We start from the raw sequence: 14,264 nt of genomic DNA, 5'->3' as shown, positions 1-14,264 counted from the left end.
GAGAATGTGTATCAGGTACCTGACACCGGTCCGGAGTCTTGATTTTAGTGTGATCACAAAAATCGTACTGTCTCTCAGAGGGAGGACTCCAAGACTGGAGAACCTCTGTGTGGTTTACCTTTCTGTTGATGTCTGGATTTATCCCATGTTTTTTTTTAACAAACTCATGAGCTGTTCTGGCCCCCTTATCAGTACTAGGCTTCTGAAGTGGTGGTACTGAAGATCTGTGTCCCAAAGTATTGCTGAAAGTGATGTATACACATTAGCAATAATAATAGACAACTCACATTTGCAGTCTGCTACCGCCACCACGGTAAGTCGCTGACATATAGTCAGAGATGCTGCTTCACCTTAAACATTATAAGGAATCATTTCGGAGACTACGGGGAAATTACCCATCAGTCCCATCCCAAAATCTAGGATAGGACCTGCCTATGTCCATTCTGTATTTGTTTGAGGACATTTGGTTGAACTATCTAAACAAATCGTAAGAGAGGGTCCGAGGGAAGTGTTTAATGACAAACCAGGCTATTACCCCTGTAAGACTACCTAAATAACAACAAAGCCTGTAAGTCAAAATGGTGCTCAGGTACGACTATTGACACTGGTATGATTGTGCAAGAGTGAGACTAACAAAAGACTATCAACTGTAGCTGATTAAGTCCTATCAGCCCACCCAATGGCGGAGCCTCATCATGTAGGACTCCAATACCGAGGTAAGTATGCAGTCGCCCAGTTGTGTTTTAGCGACGCAGTACAAAACCATGGTATGGTCACCACAGTTGTTAGACTAGAGAGTGAGGCTGATATGTGCAGTGCAAGAAAATAAAATAAAGTGATGTGTGCTAAAATGGCTATCAAGGCAAACAAAGACCTTTATTAGCGTTTTCCTGGACGTCAGGTTAAAAATAGTGAAACAACAGTGTGAAAAAATACCTGTTTGACTTGCTTGGAAGAAAACTAAGTAAGATATAAGAGGGCCAACATGTTTCTGCCTTAAATGTGAAGGATCACTGGCATTCGTCAGGGCCGAATTAATATCTGCTACTGCAAGGCACTATGATATGTGCTGGACAAAACAAAGTATGAAGAAGTGAACAAAACAAAACCATCCTACCACATCTTCTCAGTGTTGTTCTGGTGATGCGGTAGGTCTTTCCTGTAAAGGCACAAGAAGATGAGGGAGAACAATGTAAACATTGCATTCCGACCTTGCTCGAAAAATTACATGTACACCAACTATGCTCTGGTGGATGATGTACCATGCCAAACCCAGTGACAACTCTCATGCCTCAGACAAGGACCATCACTCGTTAGTAATAGTCACGTATAAAGTGCATTATAATACGTCACCCAATGGTTGAAAATAATGTACACAAATTTTAACACTTACCCAGCTGTGTGTGGGAAGTGGACCTCACCTCACCCGGCAACTGCTCGGACGGATAAGGCACCGCTCTAAATATACAAAGACAATGTCTATGAAAGATACATGTCTAGAGGATACGACCTCTGTATATTATTCATAAAACCCACATACTCTCTCAACTGTCTGTCACATGTACCCCACCAGTGTCTGAGGTGGCCACATCTAACGACTGAGTCAACTGTTCCTCCAGTGTATTCAAGGGGATGCTCAACAATTGTACTAATGCAACTGTTATTGAATAATAAGGTTTAATGCTCGGGACGCATGAACAAGCGTGATTGTGTTCGCGCATGCGCGGTACACATTAATAAGCGTACTTGGGCACGCGCATGCGCGTGATCTGTTTACGTTGGTGTGCGCATGTGCGCGGGTTAAGTGAGCTGTGTATCGCGCAATGGCAGCGCGAACACATCGTTACTCAGCTGAACCTAATGATTAATTGAGTAGCGCTATAAATAGACGTTAGCCTGTCCGTTCGGTGCCTCCCCTTCGGCTCGCCATTCAGCCTCAAGGTACCGACGGACAGGTAAGCAGGGACTGGGTTACTTATACTGGGTAGATCAAGGAGCTCAGTATCATTTCTGATTCCTCCACTCAGTTAATAGAGAAGAACAGGAGAGCTTACTTTTTACTAAGTCCAGAACAGCATTAATTAACATCTTTACTATGCTGTTGAGAAGAATTTGTGTAGGTAAAGTTGAGGGGGATATTTCCCCACTGGTTATAAGCAGTAGCATTAAACCTTATTATTCAATAACAGTTGCATTAGTACAATTGTTGAGCATCCCCTTGAATACACTGGAGGAACAGTTGACTCAGTCGTTAGATGTGGCCACCTCAGACACTGGTGGGGTACATGTGACAGACAGTTGAGAGAGTATGTGGGTTTTATGAATAATATACAGAGGTCGTATCCTCTAGACATGTATCTTTCATAGACATTGTCTTTGTATATTTAGAGCGGTGCCTTATCCGTCCGAGCAGTTGCCGGGTGAGGTGAGGTCCACTTCCCACACACAGCTGGGTAAGTGTTAAAATTTGTGTACATTATTTTCAACCATTGGGTGACGTATTATAATGCACTTTATACGTGACTATTACTAACGAGTGATGGTCCTTGTCTGAGGCATGAGAGTTGTCACTGGGTTTGGCATGGTACATCATCCACCAGAGCATAGTTGGTGTACATGTAATTTTTCGAGCAAGGTCGGAATGCAATGTTTACATTGTTCTCCCTCATCTTCTTGTGCCTTTACAGGAAAGACCTACCGCATCACCAGAACAACACTGAGAAGATGTGGTAGGATGGTTTTGTTTTGTTCACTTCTTCATACTTTGTTTTGTCCAGCACATATCATAGTGCCTTGCAGTAGCAGATATTAATTCGGCCCTGACGAATGCCAGTGATCCTTCACATTTAAGGCAGAAACATGTTGGCCCTCTTATATCTTACTTAGTTTTCTTCCAAGCAAGTCAAACAGTGATTTTTTCACACTGTTGTTTCACTATTTTTACCCTGGCGTCCAGGCAAACGCTAATAAAGGTATTTGTTTGCCTTGATAGCCATTTTAGCACACATCACTTTATTTTATTTTCTTGCACTGCACATATCAGCCTCACTCTCTAGTCTAACAACTGTGGTGACCATACCATGGTTTAGTACTGCGTCGCTAAAACACAACTGGGCGACTGCATACTTACCTCGGTATTGGAGTCCTACATGATGAGGCTCCGCCATTGGGTGGGCTGATAGGACTTAATCAGCTACAGTTGATAGTCTTTTGTTAGTCTCACTCTTGCACAATCATACCAGTGTCAATAGTCATACCTCAGCACCATTTTGACTTACAGGCTTTGTTGTTATTTACATTTGGTTGAACTGCCATTGAGGGAGTGCCATGATAAAGAGGATAGGCTGTGGCAAAAATAGTCCCCCAGGTTTTGCAGTCTGCAAGAGTAGGATCAAGTCTAGTGGGTAAGTACATAGTCAAAATTATGTGCTTGTCTTGTAGTCCCTTAAGGAGAAACAGAGCTTCAAGTTGATCAATTTTTTGGGCAATCCAAAAAGGAATTTCCTCATGATTAGTAGGATGTTTGCCCACAACTGAATGAACAGGACTAATTTCAAGCACTGCAGGCACCTGGGCTTGAGCTTGCTGGCCAACTCAAGCTAGACCAACTAATAACATGCACAAAATAAATTGAGTGAGATGTCTGTATGGGTTTGCACAAGATTTAAATTGCCTAAATCTGGATATGGTGTATACCCAGCCAATGCTGGCCAGTAGCCACCTCATTACTTCAGGACCTATTCAAACTGCCCCAGGCACATCGGGAATCGCGCCATTAAACCAAGTCTGAAGTTCCCAGACGGTAAGAGGAATTTCAATAAGTGCATAAGGTCTGTATGCAGCTGGTGCTGAGGGAGTAGTGTATCTGTGAAAACTATTATAAAGATTACAGGACCTTCTGTTCTGCATTAGGGACTCCATGTTATATCCAATGTGCATAGACTGGCTGCAATAGCAATAGGTTGCGCCATAAGTAATTAAAAAGTGAATTCAAAGTATTACACAAATTGGGTTGTAATCTTTTAATATTCAAGCTTGAAAAACCAACAAATCTAAATGATCCCTAAAAACTGTGGAGGATTAATCCCTAATACCACAGACGTCACTGAAAGAAGGTGTGGAGGGTAGTGTGGACAAGCACAAGCACTACTCAGGGTTCCCAGAAATAAGTATCTGACCAAAAGGTTGGTTGTGCCTTGTTGCAGGTATTCTGCTCAGGAACAGAACTATGCTTGGAACCATGGAACATAAGTATGTAGGGAATGAGCCACCATACCACCTTGATATCTAAGAGCCCGAGTACGACTAGCTATAGTACCTCACTTGCCCTTCTAACATTTCCAGAGAAACAACTGAGTTGGCACCCAAGAACACAACACTCTCGATCCTCTCAGGGATCCCAGTAACAGAACACACCCTTTTGCTCTCTCACTCATACTTGTCCACAATAAGATAAATAGGAGACATAAAGGAAGTTCATAATATTTATTTAAACTATTGTGCTCTAAGATGCAGTATTTGCGCCACCATTAGAAAGCAAATGTATACCAAAAATGTAATTAGCATTGTTAACAAACCATGTACCATAAAAAGCTCTGTCATGTTATAGAACAGATTAGCCTACCCCCCATTTCTAATGAAGCTAAATGATCATATATTATAAATCTCTGGGATTAGTGGTGGACCTCTTGGTTGACACAGCACTCAAGCCTCTGGCCCTTCGCTCAGTGTGTTTTTTCAGAACCACAAGCCCTTAGTTTTATGGCAAGATGTGTGTGCTCACAAACAGCAGCTGCCTTCTCGTGTTATGTCTAATTGCTACTGTCTGACAAGGGGCATTGTTGTTTGACCTTGTCTAGTGTGTTCAGACCAAATTCCAAGAAAAGAACAAAATACGAAAACCTGTGCAGATTCTGTGTGAAAATATAATGTGGCACTACGGGAAGCGTGTTATGTAGTAACATGTGCAAAATAAAAGCGGCCTACAACATGTGCAGTTAGGCTAACATAGGGGAAACGACCATGGGTCATGCAAGAAACACAAAACACAAGCTAACTTCTCTTGCAGTCCTAGATTGCAGGTCCTTTGGCATAGCAATCAGCTTTGGTTCTGTTCAGGCCAGCAGGTGTAAATGATTTTATGGCTTCTGAAGGCCATAGCTATATGCCATGAATTTACTTAAAAAAGATGTTATTTATATTATTAACTATACAGTTATTAAAGTTCATTTAGTTAATGTGTTAAATATGATTTTTGCAATCATATTTTTTATTTTATTTTTATTATTGTATTTGCTTTGTATATGTTTCGTTGTTTAATTTATTTTTTCACTTGTTTTGGAATGGGAATAGCAAATCAGATCCCTCCAAAGTCCTACACTTTCCCTTCTATTGCTCAGGTTCGAGTGAGAATAGTAATTAATATTAGAGAGTTTATCCGAGGTAGACTGCATTATAATTAATGGAAGGTTCCCTTTGGATATTCCCGCCCATTTCACTCACAAATTAGGAAATGGTGGTTCTATCCTCGACTATATGATAGTTGATAGTACCTTCTTTTGTTTCTTAGATGATTTTTCCGTTCTAGTTACTGATCTTAGTGATCATAATGTTCTACTTTTAACACTAAATATAACATCATCTCAAAAGGATTCATGGAAAATTGGTAATGATTTATTGAACATCAATAATAAAGGGAAATGTTATTGGAATTTAGGGTCCATTAGAAGTTTGTCTAATATATTAGAACACACAGCTGAGAATTTAAGTTCATGGGAAGGTAGAGAGCTATTTTATTTTGCGTCTCTTTTACAAACTTTAAAAACTAAAGTTCGAAAGCCACAATCAAGAAAGCCAATTCCTAAAATCCCTCCTGACCTTCGTTACCTAAATAAATAAATAAATAAATTAGTCAGGGCTCAATATCTTTCCTTTATTCCTGAACGTAGGCAGAGAATTTCTCTTCTGAGAAGAAGAAGAAATAGGTTAAAGGTTAGATTAAAACGGGAGAAAGAAGATGCTCTCTGGGTTAAGCTTCATGAGGCATCTAAGAATGGGCAGGTAAAGTCTTTCTGGTCATTAATTGGAGAAGGATGTGGGGTGCGATCCAGACCCTCTCCTATATCCATTAACGAGCAGACATGGGTTGATTTTATACAACAACTATATAATAGCAATGATGAGAAGTTCTGTCCTGATAAACTGCAGGAGGATTCAACCCCATATGACCCTCCTTCTGAATTAGAAATAGTTGCAGCAATCAAAGCTTTACGCTCATCTGGTGCACTAGGCCCAGATGAAATCCCAATTTCCGTGCTAAAATCCTATAGCACGTTATGGGGAAAAATCTTATACCCAGTCTTTAAACTTTGCTTTATTAATGGCACGGTTCCACATTCTTGGAAGGGGAGTTTACTAATCCCGCTCCATAAAAAGGGGGCTAGAGACTTACCTCAAAATTATAGACAAATAGCCCTCTTAGATGCCATAGGCAAAGTTTTTTCTAAATGTTTATTGAATAGTTTAAATGATTGGGTAACGAAATCTGCAATACTCCCGTTGGAACAGACTGGATTTAGGAAACAGCATGGTACTTTGGATAATCTTACTGCTCTTCAAATCCTGGTGGAAAAATATGTTTCAGTTCGTAGAGGGGGTGTATTTGGGGCTTTCATTGACTTCTCTACGGCTTTTGATAAAGTGGATAGGCCCCTGCTGTGGAGTAAGTTAACCAAATTAGAGATACCATCTAGTTTATTAAAATTAGTTATCGCACTACATACAGATACTTGGTGCAGAGTTTTAATGGGTGGCGAGCGAGGACTGTCTAGGGTTATACCCACAGATAATGGTCTGAAACAGGGCTGTCTATTGGCTCCCCTGTTATTCTCCCTATATATCGCCGACCTCCCCAAAGCTATTTTATCAACCAGTAATGGTATTGCTCCACTTTTGGGGAGAGCTCCAATAGCGTGCTTAATGTACGCAGATGATATCTTAATCTTGGACCTCACCCCAAAAGGTTTGAATAACCGCTTACAAGCCCTGTCCTCCTACGCTAAGGCTCACTTTTTAAAAATCAATATCTCAAAGAGTAAAATAATGTGCTTTCAGAGAAAGAGAAATTCCAAATATGAAAATTACTACTGGTCCATTGGGGGTGAAAGATTGGAAGTAGTGAAATCTTATCCCTTCCTTGGTAAGATTGTCATGAACAATCTTAGTGAAAAAGCCCACACGGAGAATAACAACAGAAAAGCCCTTGTTCAAGGGAAGAGTCTTATTTCCCTCTACAAAGCGACTGGCAGAAGGCATTTTTCCATATTGCTCGAGGTTTTCCGAGCAAAAATCCCTGCATCCCTAATCTATGGATTAAAAATAGTGGACATGGCATGCTGGAATTTTTTAGATTCTACTGAAGGAAAAATATTACGCAATTTAGCCTCTGTCAGTACCGCAAATTCTACCTCCTCTTTAAGACGAGAATTTGGATTGCGCAGCTCTCGGGCTCAGGCATCTGCGAGTGTGGTGCGTTGGGTCTATAACATTGCAAGAGGAATGCCTGGCACATTGAGATACCTAATAAAAAATGAGTTGTTGGGTTCCTTTAACGCTCATTCCTCCATTGTGAGGAATTTCCGACAGGCTGTTGCGCTACTACAGCTAGACGAACAAAGTCTTTTCACATTATCTGACACCCAACTGAAGTTATCTTTAAAATCTGCCTCTTGGGAGCTGAGCTTTAGAGTCGATAGTGGGACCAGTAAAGCGGTGAGTGGAATGTTCCCTATTGGTAAATTTTGTAAATTAAAAACTCCCCAACCATACATGTGCTGGAATCTTCCTCATGGAATTAGGCGATTTATGCTGCTGTTAAGGTATAATTTGCTCCCGTTAAATTGCCTTCTGTCCAAATGGTATGGTAGTTGAGATATCTGTAATCATTGTAACCTTAATACCCAGGATATGTACCATGTTGTTTTCGTTTGTCCGGCCCTTATGGCATTTAGACGTAAATGGCTAAGACCTATGTGCCTCCAACTGGGCATTCGTACTGCTTATGATTTCATTGAAGCAATGCTTAATCCCCCCGATGAAATGTTTTGTTTTAAATTATTTTATTTCTTTAAATGCTTTTTAACATTATATTGATTACTTAATACTATGTATATTTTCTTTGTACTTTTTATGGAATTTTGTTGTATGACTTTATGAATTCTTATGTGGATCTCTTTTGAGTTCCGTTATCATAATAAATAAATTTTGAAAATTTGAAATTTTGAGTGAGAATAGTAAATTTTAACCCTTCAAAGTTCAACACTTCCTCTATTGTTGCTCAGGGTGGAATAGGAATAGTATATTAAAGTCCTTCAAAGCCCAACATTTTTCCTACTGATGCTTCTTTTGGAGTGGTAATAGTAAGCTCAACCCTGTCAAAGTCTAGCAATTTCCCTACTGTTGTTTGGGTTGGAGTGGGAATAATTAATCTGACCCTCCAACGTCCAAAATTTTCCCACATTGTGTTATGTTTTGGAGTGAAAACAGTAAATTTGACACCTAAAAAATTCAACTTCTTACTCACATTTTGTTAGGGTGGAGTGGGAACAGGAAATGTAAGTTCTCGCTGCTGCATGTACTTTTATCTTTTTTTTGTATGGAATTTAAACAGTATTTTTTTTACATTTATTAGATTGATATGAGATTTGTAAAAATGTGTCTTTCCTGCCCCCAAGGTGTATAATACTGTTTTTTAGGATTGTATTTATAGTAGTATGCGTGATTATTTTAAAACTGTTTTTGTTTAACTTTATATTTGAATTTTGCTTCAGATTTTTTTTGGTTATATAATTTTGAAATACATACTTGTTGAAATATTATATTATGTGTTTAATTCTTTGAGAAATATTACTTTTATAAATTTACTTTTACGTTTTTCAAGATTTATGAATTATGTAGCATTCTTTTAAATGTTTTAATTGATGAATAATACATATCTTTATAGTGTGTTCTTTCGTATAATCTTAGTTATTATTGATATATTTATATTGAATAGTTATATGTATTCCTTTATTAATGCTATTTTAGAAATTAATTTTAGGTGTTTTCTTTGTTTAAAATTATTTTTAAATTACATATTGTTTCATTGTTTTTTGTTATGTTTGTATTCTAAAAAAATTATATCATATATTTATATTTAAACTATTACATTTATGTTTTTAAAGTTACTATAAGGTTAAATACTCTTAAATATATATTCACCTATGTGATGTTGATATTTTTATTCACAATATCTTTTAATTCATTATTGTGCTTTACATTATAAATGTGTAAAGTCGACATTTTTACTTCAATATTTTTTCGGCAATATTTTTTGTTTTGCGATTTTCTTGAGGTCGATATTGCGTCATACATCCGGAGCATCTCCAGCGAGCTTGAAGATGTAAAGTCTACTGAGGAAAAAAACAGGATCACTCAGTTATACAAAAGTTAAGCAAGATGGCGTGGATGTCCGCATAATGATAGGAGTTGTTTGGGCTTTAAGTGGGCCGGGTCTCAAGGGGTCTGAGCACCGGCAGTTTTTTAAACGGGACCTCGAAACGGGTCTCTATCAGGGTCTGTTTTGAGCCCTGGCTCAGGCGGTCCGTTTTTTTGGGGGGACGGCAGTGACAGCAGTTTGCTGTCACTGCAGTCCGGATAAAAGTGACAGGGCACAAAACAGCCCCATAGAGACCCATTTCGAGACAGCAAGCACATGGATGTGCGCTGTCCACACTGCTCACTACTAAGTTACTGCATGACATAATGCCAGGTGAGCTTTGTGGAGGAAGGGAAATCCTCTAAAGAGTCATTTTCTTTCCGGATTCCCCTTCTCTTTCTGAAACGCAGGAGCAGCAACATTGTGGTAGGGTCACCAGGGCTTTAATTGGAAGCTTTTTCAATATTATATGTAACCAGCCATAGTTGCAGCTTATTTATCTCAGGCAACTAATAACCATTGACAAAGCCAATAGTGCTTACTTGTTGTAGGTATGATGTTACTTGTTGTCTCACATATCTGGATGCAACGACCGAAACAACAAAATACAAGTCGGGCGGCACACTATACTAAACACAGACTTTTAGCGCAAGTTTGTTAAAGCCACGCCCCAATTACACTGGCCACGCCCCTTTGAGAGACCCCCCAGTTTTTTCAATCCCACTTAAAGCCCTGGGAGTTGTGTTGCACTAAAAATGCCACAGGAAAATATCTCACTTAATTGAACACTATAACCTGACAATAAACCGCCCCTAACAAGCGGCCAACTATTCCTTCGGAAGAATGATGGTTTTTATGGACGATGCTTACACACGCTGCCACCGTCCTGTTTCCTCGACGTATTTTCACAGAATCCACATTGGGAGGGATGAAGGGGGCAATCAAGACCGACTACCATTTTGTGTGTAAAAGGCTGCTTTATTTGAAACAGGTGCACATCACATGTATTAACCCCTGGCAACCGCCTCACAAAACTAAACCTCTCTAGACATCTAGTTACCTGACCCCTTAGGTTTGTGTCTCCCTCCACCCCTACGATCCCCACATGATACAATCCCCCCACCCTGCATATCCAGATATACAAATTCCATAACATCGTCATGTATCATTTTCTCCCCTACATCTTAACTCCAAACCTTGTAAAACCTGCAGACCTATCTGCCTTATTGCAACTGTAACTAACCCCTCTAATGTAACTCCACAACTGTTTTCCCTTTCCCCGCTCCCGCTCCCCAAATCCCCAAACATCAATATAAAGACCCGAACTCCAGCCAAACTTGGCCAACATCAACCCAAACTCCGCCTGCACCTGCTCCAAGCGACACAACCATACAGCAAAAATTTCCCTGCACACCTGTCCCAAACAAATGCCACCTGCCCTATATTAACCGCCGCCAAACTCCACCCCCCCCAAAACCCTCACTTAAGGGTGGGCGGGTGGGACAAGCTACAGACTACACACCCAGCCACCAGGTTACAATACCTAAAATGGTGGCTGGGCGGAAGCGGGGACCCGATAAGAGCCGTTAATTGGGCTCAATTAGTAGGATTTGGGCTGCCTTTGGGCTCTCCCAGGCAGCCCATCCGGCGGCAAAATGGCCGCGCCCATGAAGCCCCTTCCCCCTCCCAAACCTGCCCGGGGGGCAGACCTCGAGGCTCGGCTGCCCCCCAAATCCCCCTTGGGAGGGATGAAGGGGGCAATCAAGACCGACTACCATTTTGTGTGTAAAAGGCCGCTTTATTTGAAACAGGTGCAGATCACATGTATTAACCCCTGGCAACCGCCTCACAAAACTAAACCTCTCTAGACATCTAGTTACCTGACCCCTTAGGTTTGTGTCTCCCTCCACCCCTACGATCCCCACATGATACAATCCCCCCACCCTGCATATCCAGATATACAAATTCCATAACATCGTCATGTATCATTTTCTCCCCTACATCTTAACTCCAAACCTTGTAAAACCTGCAGACCTATCTGCCTTATTGCAACTGTAACTAACCCCTCTAATGTAACTCCACAACTGTTTTCCCTTTCCCCGCTCCCGCTCCCCAAATCCCCAAACATCAATATAAAGACCCGAACTCCAGCCAAACTTGGCCAACATCAACCCAAACTCCGCCACCCAGGGAAAGTGGGGTAGGTGGTTACACCTCATCCCCCCTTTCCCTGCCCCCCCACCCCCGCCCCTTCACTTCATTGCCCGTCACCAACACCTTACTCCCGTCGTACCCCCAACAACTTCGCCAACACTTCCCGAAGCTCCAACAGGTATAGATCCATTCCCATCCGGGACAAATGTACCCCATCACCTCTAAACATCTCCGGCGCATCATATTTAATGTCTCTGTGCCATATGCGCGTGAAACCCACATGACGACAAAAGCGAACCATCTCCACGTTGACCTTCCGCCTCGCCTTGTCCACTGCCTGCGGCTTCACCGCTCCTCGCCACACTCTGCGCGGGACCAACTCAGTCCACACCACCGTACACCCCGACCAACACCTGCGCAGCTCTGCCAGATCCCGCCGCATCGCCCTCATCAGCACCAAACCTGTCTCCCGCACCAAATCGTTCTCCCCCAAATGGAGGACCAACACGTCGGGGCACCGCCCCCCGCACACTAAACCATTCAGGGTGGTAACCAACTCTTTCCATCTCATCCCCCCCCTCCCTGACCAAAACACCTTGAACAACTCAGGATTGAACCCCAAACCATCCCCAAAATAGCTGTCTTGCGCTTGCAGCTTCGCCCTCTTCACAAACGAGTGACCCACAATCCAGATCAACATCTCACGGGACGAGGGTCCCGCCACCGAACCTGGAATGAGAAACATATGTCAATCAACACTGTCCCCCCAATGCCAAAACGCGCGCACGCGCCGGGTCAGCTCCGCGCACGTAGCGTTGATAACAATCAGACGTCCACCTACCCAAGCGCATGATGGCCCCCCTCCCCTGTCCCTGACGGTGCGCCTCGGATGCCGCCCCAATTCGAAAAGAATGCGTGCCAAATTTTCGCCCATCCACTCCCAATCTCGCCAATGCCTTCCGCAACACTCCCAACAGCTGACGCCCCGTCGCCCCCTTCCCATTCGCGTGCCGAAACACCAGACCATTCGCATCCCCCACCGCCATCCATCTCCTGCCCCAAAGCACCGGGCACTCACCGCCCTCCCCCCTTTTCTCCATGGTCACCCAGGCCCCCACACTCCTCTGGTCCGTTTTGGACTTTCGTAACCACAATCGCACTTCCGACTGCGACACTCGGACCTCAGCCCAATCCACGCCCCGCTCAGCCTTGGAGCCCAAAAGTTCCGACACCCGAAAGGCCCCCGCAAACATCCACACCATTAGTGTCCCAAACAAGCATGCCTCCCTGTCATCCTTGCACACACGCGGCAGCAACAGCACCACTCTGCCTAACATTTCCACTGACACCGGCCGCCGCACTTCCCCCCCCCGCCCGCATTCCCGCGCCCAACCTTCCAACATCCTGGACCCCAATTCACCTGCAGACGGGGCGTATCCCCACAGTAGCTTACCCATGAAACCGATCCCTGCCAGCTTACCCGCTATCGTCACTCTCGACAACCCCCTTCCAATCAGTTCCAGCAAATATTGCACCACCTCTTCCTGCCTGTCCCTGCCGGGCGGCCGCCACCGCGCCCCATTCGCTACAAACTCCCCCCAGGATGCCACATACGCTGTTCTGGTTGACTCTGCCAAGGATCCTAGAACCAGCTGCAACATCCGGTGTTGCCTATGTCCCACATCTGCGCCGGCAGCGGAGTCGGGTCCCGTTCCGCGTCCTTGGCTAACCCACGGAATCTCCCCCACTGCGAACGAGATAGAGCGTCCGCAATGTCATTGTCAACTCCTGGGACATGTACCGCGCGAAAAGCAATATCATGCCGCAAACAGCCCAGCACAAACACCCGCAGCAGCTTCAGCACTTGCTCATCCCTGGCGGACTGGCGATTTACCACCTGCACCACTGCCATATTGTCCACATTGAATGTCACTCGCCGATGCGCCAGCACTTCTCCCCACAGCCAGATCGCCACAATCAAAGGGAAGAGCTCCAGAAACGCAATGCTCCTCCCGCCTCCCGACCACTCCGGGGGCCACCTCTCTGCGCACCACTTCCCGTTCCAGTAGAGCCCGAAACCGTCGCTACCCGCAGCGTCCGAGAAGATCTGCACATCCCACACCAAGTCCACGTCCCGCTGTAAGGGCACTCCGTTGAACTGGTGCAGGAAAAAACGCCACATCCGCAAATCCTCCCGCACCCCCGCCGACACGCGCACGCGATGATGTGGAGGCCTCCTCCCCGCCAAAGCCCGGCCGAGGTGCCTGCAAAACGTCCTACCGACCCGCACCACCCTGCACGCGAAGTTGAGGTGCCCCAGCAGCATTTGGACATCCAACACCGTCACCTTATTCCTGGCCACCATCATCTGCAGCAGCCCCAGCATCTGTTGCTTCTTGTCCGCCGGCAGCCGTGCCTCCATCCTTTGTGAGTCTATCTCAATGCCCAAGAAGGACAGCGCCGTGCCTGGCCCCACTGTCTTCTCCGGTGCCAACGGCACCCCCAGGTCCACCATGATCTCCTGAAACCTGTCCAGAGCTACCTGGCAGTTCGTGGAGTCCGGCGCCCCGACCAAGAAAAAGTCATCCAGGTAGTGCGTGACTCCTTGGTGACCCGTGCATTCCGTAAAGAACCA

Source organism: Lissotriton vulgaris, unplaced genomic scaffold (assembly GCF_964263255.1).
Source record: "Lissotriton vulgaris unplaced genomic scaffold, aLisVul1.2 SCAFFOLD_1540, whole genome shotgun sequence".
In the NCBI taxonomy this organism is placed as follows: Eukaryota; Metazoa; Chordata; class Amphibia; order Caudata; family Salamandridae; genus Lissotriton; species Lissotriton vulgaris.
This window is presented reverse-complemented; position numbering follows the sequence as displayed.